The sequence below is a fragment of the Phaseolus vulgaris genome, chromosome 7 (assembly GCF_051622355.1).
Source record: "Phaseolus vulgaris cultivar YP4 chromosome 7, ASM5162235v1, whole genome shotgun sequence".
NCBI lineage: Eukaryota > Viridiplantae > Streptophyta > Magnoliopsida > Fabales > Fabaceae > Phaseolus > Phaseolus vulgaris.
Window position 1 is genome coordinate 47,066,878 of NC_143504.1, and position 13,819 is coordinate 47,080,696.

At 37.3% G+C, this 13,819-nt stretch overlaps 1 pseudogene; it reads left to right on the forward strand.

Annotated features, from left to right (window-relative positions):
* Positions 1-7,457: 7,457 nt before the first annotated feature.
* LOC137829345 (uncharacterized) lies at positions 7,458-10,368 on the forward strand (annotated as a pseudogene).
* The last annotated feature ends 3,451 nt before the right edge of the window (positions 10,369-13,819 follow it).

Here is a 13,819-nt window from a genome sequence, read left to right on the forward strand (position 1 = left end):
AGGAACCAAGAGAATAATGGCAGAAGAGGAGCCAATTGGGGTTTCCAACGGGGAGCCCCCGCCAGAAGCAACACGTGTGCTGATGGAGATGATGGAAACCATAAAGAGGCAAAATGAAAAGCGTGCAGAGGAATTTAGAAGGGGGCAAGAAGAAACAAGGGTACGAATGAAGGAAGTGTTAAGAGGACAAGAGCAACTTCAAAGGCGGAGTGAGGAGTTGCAGAGGCAATTGGAAGATCGGAGGACAAGAAGGTGGGAATTGGAGGAAGTGGAGCCAGATTTCCAACCATTTTCAGAGGAAATTCTGAACGAACCCTTTCCAACAAGTTATGTATTTCCAAAAATTAGTTTGTTCACGGGAAAGCAGGATCTGAATGCCCACATTAAAAACTTCAGGGCACAGATGTTGATTCATAGAGGATCGAATGTTTCCCGATGCAAAATGCTGGCAGGATCGTTAGTAGGAACGGCGTTGGATTGGTTTAGCACTTTTCTCGAGGGGTCAGTAACATCGTTGGAGGTTTTTGTCCGATTTTCGCTCATTTTGCGGCAAATAAAACAAAACCTCCAAGCACGGCAGATCTGTTTGAGGTGAAACAATCCAAAGGGGAGGCGGTGAAGCAATATTTAATGAGGTGGTGGTGCAGATCCCGCAACCTAATGAGGGGATATATGTGGAAGCTTTTATTAAAATCTGGAGGTTTCGGTGAGTCATTGGTGAAGAGGAGATCGGAGGACATGGCCGCTATTAATCTTAAGGCAACATCGTATATTAAAGTGGAGGAATTCGTTAGGAGAAAGAAGGGAGAAGAGAGATGGGGTGAAGAGGGAACAAGATCTAAAGGAGAGAGGACCACAATTGGTTTTCGCCCACTTAATAATAAAAGGGGAGGACTAGTACAAACGAGGAGAGAAGATCGGGGGCGTTTCCTTATGGGGAAATAAGAGGTGAAAGGTATGGCAATTGGAGGGAGGAAAGATCTGATTGGTTTCCGCCAAAGTTGGTGCCTTCCCAGAAGGATATTATTAAAGATGTCAACATGGCAAAACTTTTCCGATTTCTGGAAAAAAAACCAATAAAATCATGGGAAGAAACTCAAAAGCATGGTGTTGTTTCCATAGGGTGTATCACAAAAAGATGTTATTCTTTGGTGAGACAAATAGAAGAGTTCGTAAAAAGGGGTTTATTACAAATCTTGAAAGATGATGGGGAGGAGGCGGATAAGATAGGGTTAGAAGTTGTAAAAGATGCAGAGAAAGGAGAGGGTCGGAAGAAGGAAGAACATGAGAAGCCAACAATGGGAGACCTAAATACAATCGCAGGCGGATTTTTGGGTGGAGGAGTTTCCAATGTAGATAGGAAACGATATGCAAGATCAGTAATGCAATTGGCCACGGAGGTGGCTCATACTCCGACCTTAAACTTTACAAGGGAGGATTTGGAGGATGTTTTTCCTTATGACAATGATCCTATTGTTATATTAGTTGTAATGAAAAGTCGACGCATTCATAAGGTGCTAGTAGACCAAGGCTCTTCGACGGACGTGCTCTTCTAGCACGCATTTGTGGTAATGGAAGGATCGGTTGATGAACTTGATCCTTATGAAGGGGTGTTTGTCACTTTTTCTGGTGATCCAGTTCAAGTAAGAGGCTACTTTGAGGCGAGAACAACCTTTGGGGAAGGAAGTGAGGTCAATACGATCAATATCAGGTACATGGTAGTTAATATCCCTTCATCATATAATATTTTGTTGGGAAGACCTGCGATAAATAAGTTAGGAGCAGTAGTATCATTAGTGCATATGAAAATGAAGTATCTGATGGATGGGCATAGGGTAGGAGTAATAAGGGTAAATCAAAGGTCTGCAAGGAAGTGTTATGAAGGTAGTTTAAAAAATAATAAAAAGCGGTGTTGGCAATTAGAGAGGGTAGACCAAAATTGTGAGGAGATAGAGTTGGATCCGAAGGTAGATTACAAGGAAGAAAGACCTCAACCGGCAGAGGAAACCAAAACCATTGAGTTGCAGGAGGGTAGGATGGTTAAAATTGGAAGTCAAATGGGGATTGAACGGGATAAAGAGGTGATAGAGTGCTTGAGAGAAAATGTACGAGCTTTTGCATGGACAGTACAGGATATGCCAGGAATAGACCCGGATTTCATATGACATCGTTTGTCGGTAAACCCAAATGTGAAGTCAGTAGTACAAAAGAGAAGGAAGTTGGGGGAAGAGAGGTAGCAAATAGTGAGTCAGGAAGTGGAGAAATTAAGGAGTGTGGGCCACGTTAGGGAGATACAATACCCTACTTGGCTAGCCAATGTGGTGTTGGTCCAGAAAAGTAATGGCAAATGGAGAAGGTGTACAGATTTCACAGACTTGAGCAAAGCATGTCCCATAGATGCTTTCCCGTTAACTAATATTGATATTTTGGTGGATGGGGTGTCTAGTTGTGAGCTTCTAAGTTTATGGATGCATATTCGGGATATAATCAAATCCGAATGCATCCTAGTGATATAGAAAAGACAACCTTTAGGGGAAGTTTATCGAACTTTTGTTACATAAATATGCCCTTCGGATTGAAGAATGCGGGGGCGACCTATCAATGGATGATGGATCGAATTCTGGGGGATATGATTGGAAGGAATGTGGAGTCATATGTAGACGATATGGTAGTTAAATCCGTAAGAGCCAGTAGTCATGTGCAAGATCTGAGGGAATTCTTTCAAACATTAGATAAGTATAAGTTGAAGCTGAATCTAGAAAAAATGTGTGTTTGGAGTAAGGGCGGGAAAGTTTTTGATGTTTATGTTGACTCAAAGCGGAATTGAGATGAACCCAAAAAAGTGTGAGGCAATTCTTAGCATGAGAAGTCCGGTGTCTGTTAAGGAAGTACAACAGTTGGCAGGGAGGATGACATCATTGTCACGTTTCATCCCGAAAGTAGGAGAAAAGTCGATTTCTTTCTTTCAATGTCTAAAGGGCAATGATCTCTTCATGTGCACAAACGAATGTGAAGAAGCATTTCAGAAATTAAAAAGTATACTTGCATCGCCTCCAATCCTGATCAAGCCTGTAGCGGGGTTACCTGTGTATTTGTATTTATGCGTAACAGAAAATGCATTAAGTACAGTGATAACACAGGAAAAAAAGAAGGACCAAAGACCGATCTACTTCTTTAGTCAGATTTTCCAAGGAGCATAGGTAAGGTATCAGAAGATTGAAAAGGCAGCTTTAGTTGTGGTAATCACGGCAAGAAGGTTAAGATATTACTCCCAGAATTTTCAGATTATTGTGAAAACAGATTTTCCAATTAAGCAGGTGTTATTAAAGGTGGATTTGGTAGGACGAATGATGAAATGGGCGGTGGAACTTTCAGAGTATGGTTTGATATTTGAAAGTAGGGGTTTGGTGCGACCTTAAGTACTGGCGGATTTTGTGGCTGAATTAGCAGGATCGGGAGAAGAGTGTCAATTGGGTAGGATGGGAGGATGGATTTTGTCGGTGGATGGAGCATCCAATACTCAAGGTAGTGGAGTAGGGATTATCCTGGAAGGACCGGACAGGGTTTTGGTGGAGCAGTCTTTAAAATTCGCGTTCCGGGCTAGTAATAATCAGGCGAAGTATGAGGCTTTGTTAGCTGAGATGAGGTTAGCAGAAGATATGGGTGTAAAGAAGTTAGTGGTTAGAAGTGATTCGCAATTGGTGACGAAGCAGGTGGCAGGAAATTTTCAAGCAAGAGATCCGCATTTGGCTAAGTATTTGGAGAAGGTGCAAACAATGGCGTCCAAATTCGAGGAATTCATTTTGGTGCATGTCCCACGGGAGCAAAACTCCAGAGCAAATTTGTTATCTAAATTAGCAAGTACAAAAAGATCGGCTAATCATAGGTCAGTAATACAGGAAAGCTTGGCAGAGCCTAGTGTGGTCATTGGAGAGGCGATGCAAATTTGTAGTTAGCAAAGCTGGATGGATATGTATGTGAGGTGGTTCGAGGAAGGAAAAAAACCGACAGATATGGAAGAGCAGGGTATCCTGAAAAAGAATATATATATATATATATATATATATATATATATATATATATATATGTATGTATAAGATGATTGAGAGTTGTTTATATAGAAAGGGATTTTCCTTACCCTTGTTGAAATGTCTGGACGAGGTTAGTAAGGAGAGGGTGATACAGGAGGTTCACGAAGGAGTATGCAGAAACCATATAGGAGGGAGATCGTTAGCGGTGAAAATTGTACGAGTTGGTTTCTATTGGCCCACTTTGAGAGTCATTTGTCTTGAGTACGTCAGAAAATGTGACAGGTGTCAAAAACATGCAATTGATATTAAGGTTCCAGCAGAGCGTCTTTATTCATTAGTTGCACCATGGCCTTTCTTTAGATGAGGGATTGACATTTTGGGGATTTTTCCAAAATCGGTGAGGCACTTTAGGTTCATTGTAGTAGCTATTGAGTATTTTACAAAATGGGTGGAAGTAGAGCCATTAACAACTATTATAGCTTAAAAGATTACGAAGTTTGTTTGGAAATCAATAGTGTGTAGGTTTGGCGTACCTAGAGAGCTTATATCGGACATAGTTTCCTAGTAAGAAGATGAAGGATATGTGTGAAGAGTTGGTTATTTGTCAGATTTTCTCCTCCGTAGAGCATCCCCAGTCTAATGGGCAGGTGGAGGCAGCAAACAAAATTATCTTAAATGCCTTGAAGAAAAAACTTGGCACAACTAAAGCCAGGTGGATCGAAATTTTTTCTGAAGTAATTTGGTCGTATCATACAACGGTGCAGTCAAAAACAAAGGAGTCCCTGTTTAGTTTGGTTTAGGATAGTGATGTTATATTACCCATTGAGTTAGAGATAACATCTAGAAGAGTAGGGGATTTTTCGGAAAAAGCACCGGAAGAAGGGAGACTGTTTCAGCTAGATACCTTGGATGAAGTTAGAAGCAAGGCAAAACTGGGAGAGGCAAAACGAAAAAGGAATGTGGAAACCAGACATTTAAGTAAGGTACATACAAGAGAGTTCAAAGAAGGAGATCTTGTTTTGCATAAGAGGGGAGAGGCACAGAAAGATATTAAACTGACATCAACGTGGGTAGGACCTTACAGAGTACGGGAAGTTGTAGGCAGGGGAGCATATCATCTGGAGACTCTGGATGGTGGATAGAATGTGGCCAAATTACGATTTTATTACAGTTAGTTTATGTTGAATTTTTTTTTTCTTTCCTTTATGCCCTCATAAGAAACATTTTACACCATTCTAATAAATGAGGTATTGTTATAAAGATTTTTTTTAAGCAGGGACGACTGAAAACAAAACCATGGTAGGGTGTTCACCCACCATGGTGCCAAGTGGAGCTCAGTCCACAAAACCATGGACAGGTGTTCACCCTCCATGGTGTCGAGCGGAGCCTCGGTCCACAAAACCATGGATTGGTAATCACCCTCCATGGTGCCAAGGAAAAATCTTGGTCCAATAACAAAACCATGGTAGGGTGTTCACCCACCATGGTGCCGAGCGGAGCCTCGGTCCACAAAACCATGGACTGGTGTTCACCCTCCATGGTGCCAAGGAGAAAACATGATCCAATAACAAACCCATGGTAGGGTCTTCACTCACCATGGTGCCGAGCGGAGCCTCAGTTTGTAAAGATGAGATACTATATTGAGATGTGACAAATGTTTAAAATTTAATTTATGAATTTGGCATGTGAATTGATGTGGCGAGTGTTTAAAATTTGAATACATGAATTTGGCATGTGAATTGATATGGCGAGTGTTTATAATTTGAATATATGAATTTGGCATGTGAATTGATTTAGGTATGAGAGGTGGAAAATGTTTAAAATTAGTTATATAATTTCGATGTGAATTGGTGAATAATTCAACATGTGGTAGGATTAAGATTGGATAGGTGATTTAGAATACGTTCTTAAAACTGAACCTAGGAACCTAGAGTAAAGTTTTATGAAAATATGCTTAGGGAGAATTATTTTTGTGTGGAATAAATCAAGGGGTTTTGGTAAATGTTCATACGTAATGCACGAAAGATATAACTTGTCATAATATTGGAATGATAATTGTAAGTCAAAGTAGATAATGAAAGTAGCAAATGTGAGAATTACAAAAGGTTAGCATAAATAAAGCAGAAAATGTTTAAAGTTTGTCAAAATGCATAAAGGTAACGATTTTCAATCCTTGCTACTCGTCAACAATCTGCCCATTCACGACACTTTTGAAAGGGTCGAGCGGCGACGTATCAATGCCAAGTTGAACAACCTTAATTTGTTCAATGGCATCATCAAAGCGTCAACAAAAGCTCGGGACACTTCATCTTTGGCTACCTCCAACGCAACTTCAAGAGTGGCAACTTTATTTTGGAGCATAGCTTCAGCGTCTTCCCAAGCTCAATTAGTTGCTTGACGCTCTTCGCAATGACGAGCATAGTCTATAATGGTCCGCTGCAACTTCCCCAAAGCATCATCCTTGTCCCTAGCCATTTATGCCAATTTGTTCTTGTAGAAGGTTACCTCAACTTGGGCAGTTTCAAGCTCACCAGTTTGTTCACCTTCACTAGTTCTAGGGCAACCTTGTGGGTTGCTTCGGAATCCTGTTTTACCAACCTTTTGGTCAGATAGTCAAAAAGGGATATCAATTCGGGCCAGGAAGAAGGCTCGTCTACAAACTCCATACCTTTGTCATCTTTTTTGCAGGATTTGGCAGATGATCCCTAGTGATAGGAAGAATGACCTACAGAGTCAACAGGTTCGACAGTTGGAAGATGGTCAGTGGACCATTTTTTTTCGACAACCACAGTAGCAGTCTTTTCAGAATCGATTGGCGTCAACTTTGCATTGGACTTGGCAGCAGCATTGGACTTAGCAACAACTCCTCTGGTCCGACGAGCTATTTCAACTTTGGTAAGCAACATTGAGTTATCTAAAAAATAGAGACATTTGTTAAAAATAGTTGACAACAAGAAAATAAATAGATGTTGGTCAAATTGAATACCGATGTAAACTTTTAAGTCATGGGGTCAGGACTCGAGCTTTAGAAGAATCGGAGTTTCAAAGACTATCCCTAGCTCATCAAGTTTTTTGCAGTCACCTAGTTCCCTAGTGTCAAGATCTTCAAGAGTGCGAGTAGGTTGACAGTTAGGTCGGGATGACCAATATAGGGGCAATCCCTCTAAAAGAGCAGGGATGTGATCAGGTTGTTGAATTTTATGAATTTCCCCTTTGAAAGATTTATAAAAAGACTGAAATAACGTAAGAAGGGTTCGACCTTTGACACCACTAATGGAGGCCCAGGAGGTACGTTTGGAGATCTTAAATTCAAAGAAATAAAAATACATGTTGGAGCTCGGATTAATGTCAAATTGGCTATAGAGGATGTGAAAGGCTCGGACAAAGGCTCAGCTATTAAGCTGCAATTGAGCGGGGAATACGTTCATGGATAACAATATTTCTTTTTCAAAAGGTTGTAAAGGAAGTCGGACACCGAGCTTGGTGAATAAAGTCACATATAAGAAGCAGAAGGAGCATGGTAGTCAAAATCGCGAGTTGCATCGTAAGATCGTACGACTTTCAATGTATACTCATGGTGCCGATCTGCGATCACCAGAAAAATACGATTTCTGCAGATTGCGTGGGATCGGCGTTGTAAATCGCAACTCGCGTGGAATCATCGAGTTTCACGATACTGGAAATCGTCACAGGCAGCTCTTTTGACATCATCGTTGTGGCGGCGCAGTAGCGTTTACAGTGTCGCGACGTGACGGAGTGCGACACGGTGGCTGTGGTGTGGCAGCAGCAGATAGGATAGTTTGGGATTAGGGTTTCTCTGTTTAAGATGGAGGCAGCAGCATATGGGCTCAATGAAATAAAAAGCTCAAATAACTGAAAAGAATCCACTTACCGCACAGTGAGAGGAATCAGTTACTGCACAGTAAAATTTTTAATTTTTTACTCAAAAACGTTACAAATTCAACATAATTAATTTTTAATTAATTATTTTTAAGTCATGCAAACAGAATCTCGCTCTTCTCTCCCATTCCCTATCAACTTCTCCATTGCAGTCCCACTCTCCTCTGTTTTTTCTCTACATAACCAAGTGCAGATTTTTTTTCCTCTTTTTTTCTCACTCCTCTCCCCTTCCCTTTCATGTTTCCAACTGCAGTCTCGCTCTCCTCTGTTTTTTTCTATATAATCAAGTGCAGCTTTTTTTTCCTCTTTTTTTCTCACTGCAACCAAGTGCAGTTTTGTTTTCTCTGTTTTTCTCACTGCAACCAAGTGCCGTTTTTTTTTTCTTTTTTTTTTCACTGCAACCCAAACTGCAGTCCCAAATTTCCATCATTACAATGACTTCTATACCCGTGATAGTGACTCCCAAAAAATGCTCCAGGAAATAGGAGTGATGTTACTTGGAAGCATTGTATCTCAGTTATTGGGGATACTAGACAACTTCAATGCAAATATTGTCAAAAGGTATTAACCGGGGGAGTTTATTGATTGAAGCATCACTTGGCCGGTACTCAAAAGGATGTTGGAGCATGCAAGGATGCTCCTAATGAAGTTAAAAAGGAGATGTGGGAAATTGTTGTTGGTTTGCAACAAAAATTAAATAAGAAATCAAGTATTACTTTGAATGATGAGGAAATGGCAAAAGCTGGTGAGAAAAGAAAAAACAGTGAGGAAGAGTTCACTCAGTCCAGCAACAGTCCAGTGGCAGAAATATTTTTAAGAATAGGCAAACTACCATCAACAACATGTTTAAGAAAGGTATTAGAGAGGAGGCATGTCAAGCAATTGCTAGGTTCTTTTATAACAATGCTATACCTTTCAATGTGGCAAAGAGTGAAGAATTCGCTGCTATGTTTGATTTGGTTTCAAGACATGGTCTTGGATTTAAACCTTCATCCTATCATGACATTAGAGTCAAATATTTGAAGGAGGAAATTACAAATACATTACTTGCTCTACACTCACATAGGGATGAATGGAAGAAAATTGGATGTACAATTATGACTGATGGTTAGACTGATAAGAAAAGAAGGACAATAATAAACTTCTTGGTGAACAGCCCAAAGGGAATTGTATTTCTAAAATCCATAGATGCATCTGTTATATCTAAAACAACTGAGAAATTTTTTGAGATGATGGATAACATTGTTGAAGAGAAAACTACAAAGCTACAAACTACAAAGACAATGTCATTCAAGTTGTCACTGATAATGCAGCAAACTACAAAGTTGTTGGTCAAATGTTGATGACAAAGAGAAAAAAGTTATTTTGGACACCTTGTGGTGTACATTGTGTGGATTTAATGTTGGAGGATTATGAGAAGAAAATCTCAATCCATGAGGAGACCATTCCAAAAGGTAAAAAAATTACTACCTTTATTTATTAATGATCTTCTCTAATCTCTCTACTTCAACATTTCACAAAGGGAAGAGATTTGGTAAGATCGGGTATTACTCGGTTTGCTACATCTTTTTTGACATTAGGGTGCCTCCATGAGAATAAGGGAGCTTTAATCAGAATGTTTACTAGTGATGAATGGAAGTCTAACAAGTTTGCTAAAACAAATGATGGAAAAATAGTTGAAGAGGTGGTTTTAGACCATAATTTTTGGAAGAATGTCATAATATGTTTGAAAGGGAGCATTGCCTCATTGAAGTGCTTCGATTGGTTGATTCGGATCAAAAGCCAGTCATGGGTTTCATTTATGAAGCAATGGACCAAGCTAAAGAGAAGATACAAAAAGCTTTCAATGGTGTCAAAAAAAAGGTATTTTATGTATTTGTTTGTTGAGATGGTGATTTTGAAATTCAAAACAAAAAACTAACTCAATGTAATATATTTTGGTTAGTTATTTGCCTTTGTGGAACATCATTGATGAAAGGTGAGACAAGCAACGCCATAGGCATTTGCATGCTGCAGGCTATTTTCTTAACCCTCAAATGCATTATCATCCTGGATTTAAAGCAGATTTGGAGGTGAAGCGTGGTCTAATGGAATGCATAACTAGGATGGTGGAGGATGAGAATGAACAAACTGTCATTGATGTTCAAATTGATGATTTCAAAAAACGAGCAAAAAATTTTGGTTGTCCCATGGCTACTAGGTCAATCAATTTAAAGACTCCCGCATATTGGTGGGAGCCTTATGGTTATGAGTATCCAGAACTCCAAAAGTTTGTCATTCATGTATTGAGCTTGACATGTAGCTCTTCCGGATGTGAGCGTAACTGGAGTTCCTTTGAGATGGTAAGTTAACTTAAAATATATCTTTAGAATATAATTAGTAGTCTACTACTAATCCATTAAATTACTTATAATATTTGTGTTTGCATTTGTTTAGGTCCACACAAAGAGAAGAAATAGGCTAAAGCAAAGCACAATGAATGATGTTGTTTTTGTTATGGCTAATTCAAAATTAGCTAAGAAGAAGCAAACAAGAAAACCAACTCAAATTAATATTGATGATTGTTCATCCGATCACGAGTGGATTATGGAAGATGAGCATGAGCATAATGAAACATTTGATTTGGATGAAAACATGGTTCCTATTGAAGTAGAGGAGGATGAATCTTTACATAGTCATCACTTAGACATGACTGATTTGAATGATGAAGGAGATGGAAATCATGAAGCTGAATATGAATTTAACTTACAAGATTATTTGGTTTAGATAGACTACTATTTTCTCAATGTTTTGTAACTAGTAAATGGTTACTCTTATGATAGAATGTGTTGCTTACACCTAATTATGTACTCTTTTATATATTATGAGGTTCAATTATGAATTCCATAAAATTTGTAGGATCTTACGATAACACGATCTTACGTTTTACGATTCATGTTAATCTTTCTGATCCTAAGTAAGATCTCGATTTTGACTACCTTGAGAAAAAGGGCTCATCTCCACAGTCTTTACAAATAGGTTCGTCGGGGTCGTAAGGGATTATGTATACATCTATTTCAGAACTAGTGTGACTGAAGGATTAAGCATGGCGGAGGGTGCGTATTCTTTTGTTATATGAAAATACAAACACTTTTCATATAATGTCAGGTTTGGCCCAGGGGTACATACTATGATAGTCCATGCACAACTTATCCACAGAAAATGCAATTAAGTGAACAACGAATAGTGATGATGCACATGCAAAGAGGAAAATAGTAAGGGTGTACCTCAACGGATGACAAATGAAGAAGGGAATGAAGGTGAAGGTGCAAACGAAGGAGGGAGTTGGGAGAAAGGATAGAAAGATAGGAGTGCTGAAGAAGAAGGATGAAGGCACTGAAGAAGGAAAGTAAAGGGGTTGTCGTGGAAGGGAGATGAAGGGCCAAAGTTGGAGGAGAAAGAAGAAGCGGCACGGGAAACGCAAGAGGAAGGATTTGAAGTCCAGCTAGTCTGAAGCCGACATATGGCCATTGGAAGAGTAAGAGTCAAGTGATGGGACGCACAAACGTTGCCATTGGGGGGCATGTAGAGTGAAGGGTATGGGCCTGACGCATATGAGGTGGTCGTTACTTGAACTGGCTCATGTTGATAATAATAGCCTCAATAGCCTACGCTAGAGGCTGAGGGGCATGTAGAGTGATGAGTCTGAATCCGACGCATAATATGAGAATCAAAATTTTATCATTAACAGGAAACATGCGTCATCATTATTCATTAGAATTAATCACACATAATGGCTCAGTAAAGATAGAATCGGGTTACGTTACACAGGTGTGTCAATATATGTAAGAAGGATCGTCAGCAGGAAGATCTACCTTTTACACACAGGTATAGGGTACACTTACCCTAGCCTATTAATTGATGTTCTACGGTTAGGTTATTCCTACGTTTGTCTAGAACAAAAATAGTTAGTAACTATTTAGTGATATTCTTATAATATATTTTTTTTTATTTTTTAAGTTTTATTTAGACCTTAATTTATAGAACCACCCATTTATTTTAAAATTAAACATTCATTTATAATATATCACATATACAAAATGTTGTTCTAATCTAAATTTATTGATATCTTATTTATACATTTTAAAATCTGTTAGGTATATATTTTAAAATATATTAAAGTTTGAATCATTTTATGACTTTGATATTATTATTCAATATTTTTATAGAATTTAACATAATAATGTTGATACGAAATTACAATTTATTTAAAAAAAACATTTTTTATATAAATTTATTAATAATATAACACATGACCATCAAAATATATATTATTCACTTATATTTTGATCTTTGGTTAATAAAGTACTTGAATTTTTCCTCGTATACTTTCTTACATCTAACATTATTGAATTTGGTATGTAGATGATATATACTTTGTGTTAAATCACTTTTATTTCTTTGATTGGACTAGAAAAGGCAGGGCATAAATATAAACCTGTGGTTTGAAGTTTTTTCCTTTCTACGTACTTACGCACAAATTAGCAATCATCACTCTTTTGTCTTTGTTTTGCTATGATAATGTCAAAACCCTTATCATGAACCAATTTTGAGTGTGGGGTTAATCTAAATCCTTTTATAAATGTTAAATTACAATTCATGACACACATGAACCAACAAGCATTATGCAATGTGGGGCTATGCATAGTAATTTTTTCATTTAAGTTTTAATGTCATTATTTTTAATTGATGTAAGATTTTCTCCGTCTAATAGCAGATAAATCCAACAAACTTTCGATAGCATAGATCATAAATAACTTTTATATTAAAAATATATTATAACTCAATATTATAAAACCGACTTATAAAATAAATTTACAATCACTTATATATTATATATTATGAAATATTTTTATATGAGGTTAAGATTTAGTAATTCGATATCTTAAAATTTAGTTATGAAGATTATGAGAAATAAAACATCCTACTTAGTTGTTATTAATGCACCAACTTCTTCTATTGAGTTATACCTAACACATGTCAATTGAATTAAAAATTCAGATATCTTAAGACATAAGTTATTGTTTCGGTTTTTAATTGGGTCAGATGAATTATAATTTATAAACGCATGAAACAATTATCTAAACATCAACCCATAAAACCTTTGATATATGCAATGCAAATGATCACGTCAACGTAATATTCAAATTCAAATTTAAACAAGAAATAAATGTAATTATATAATTCAATCAAATAGTAAAAGTAAACCAATTTACTAACGAAATCAAAATATCATTTAATCATTTAAGTAATCCGGTGATGTTCATCAAATTAAGTTTTCAATGCTCACTTAATTCAATTTCTAATTCAGAGCAAGATATATCAATTATGGAGTCACTACAACGATGACGTAAATCAATCTTCAAGTGAAAAAAAATTGTTAATATTTTAGAGTTTGATTTTATTCTCAAATTTCAAATTATATAACATTGGAAGATATTGTTTTCATATTACGATATAAGCAACATATTGTAAAAGTATGCTAAAAAATAAATATTTCTTATATAGGACATGTGTATTTATTTTGTATGTCAAAGCACGTTAAGCTCCTGCGTCATTTTTCTCATAATAGTATGAGAGCTGATAGATTCTCATGGTAAAATGATCTCTATATTAAAGGTCTTCATAGTATAGATTTCAGGAAAATGTGTTCTTAGAGGTGTAATACGAGTAATTTAAGTCACATTGAGTAAAGATGAGTAGTATATAGAAAAAAAAAACTTTTAACATCAAAGCCTTAAGATTTTGGATTAAAGACTGTATACTTTAGGATTCATTGGTGCCAAAGTGTAAAACATTTACAAAATGAAAAAAATAAATCTAAAAATGATAAAATTGTGGCTGAAATG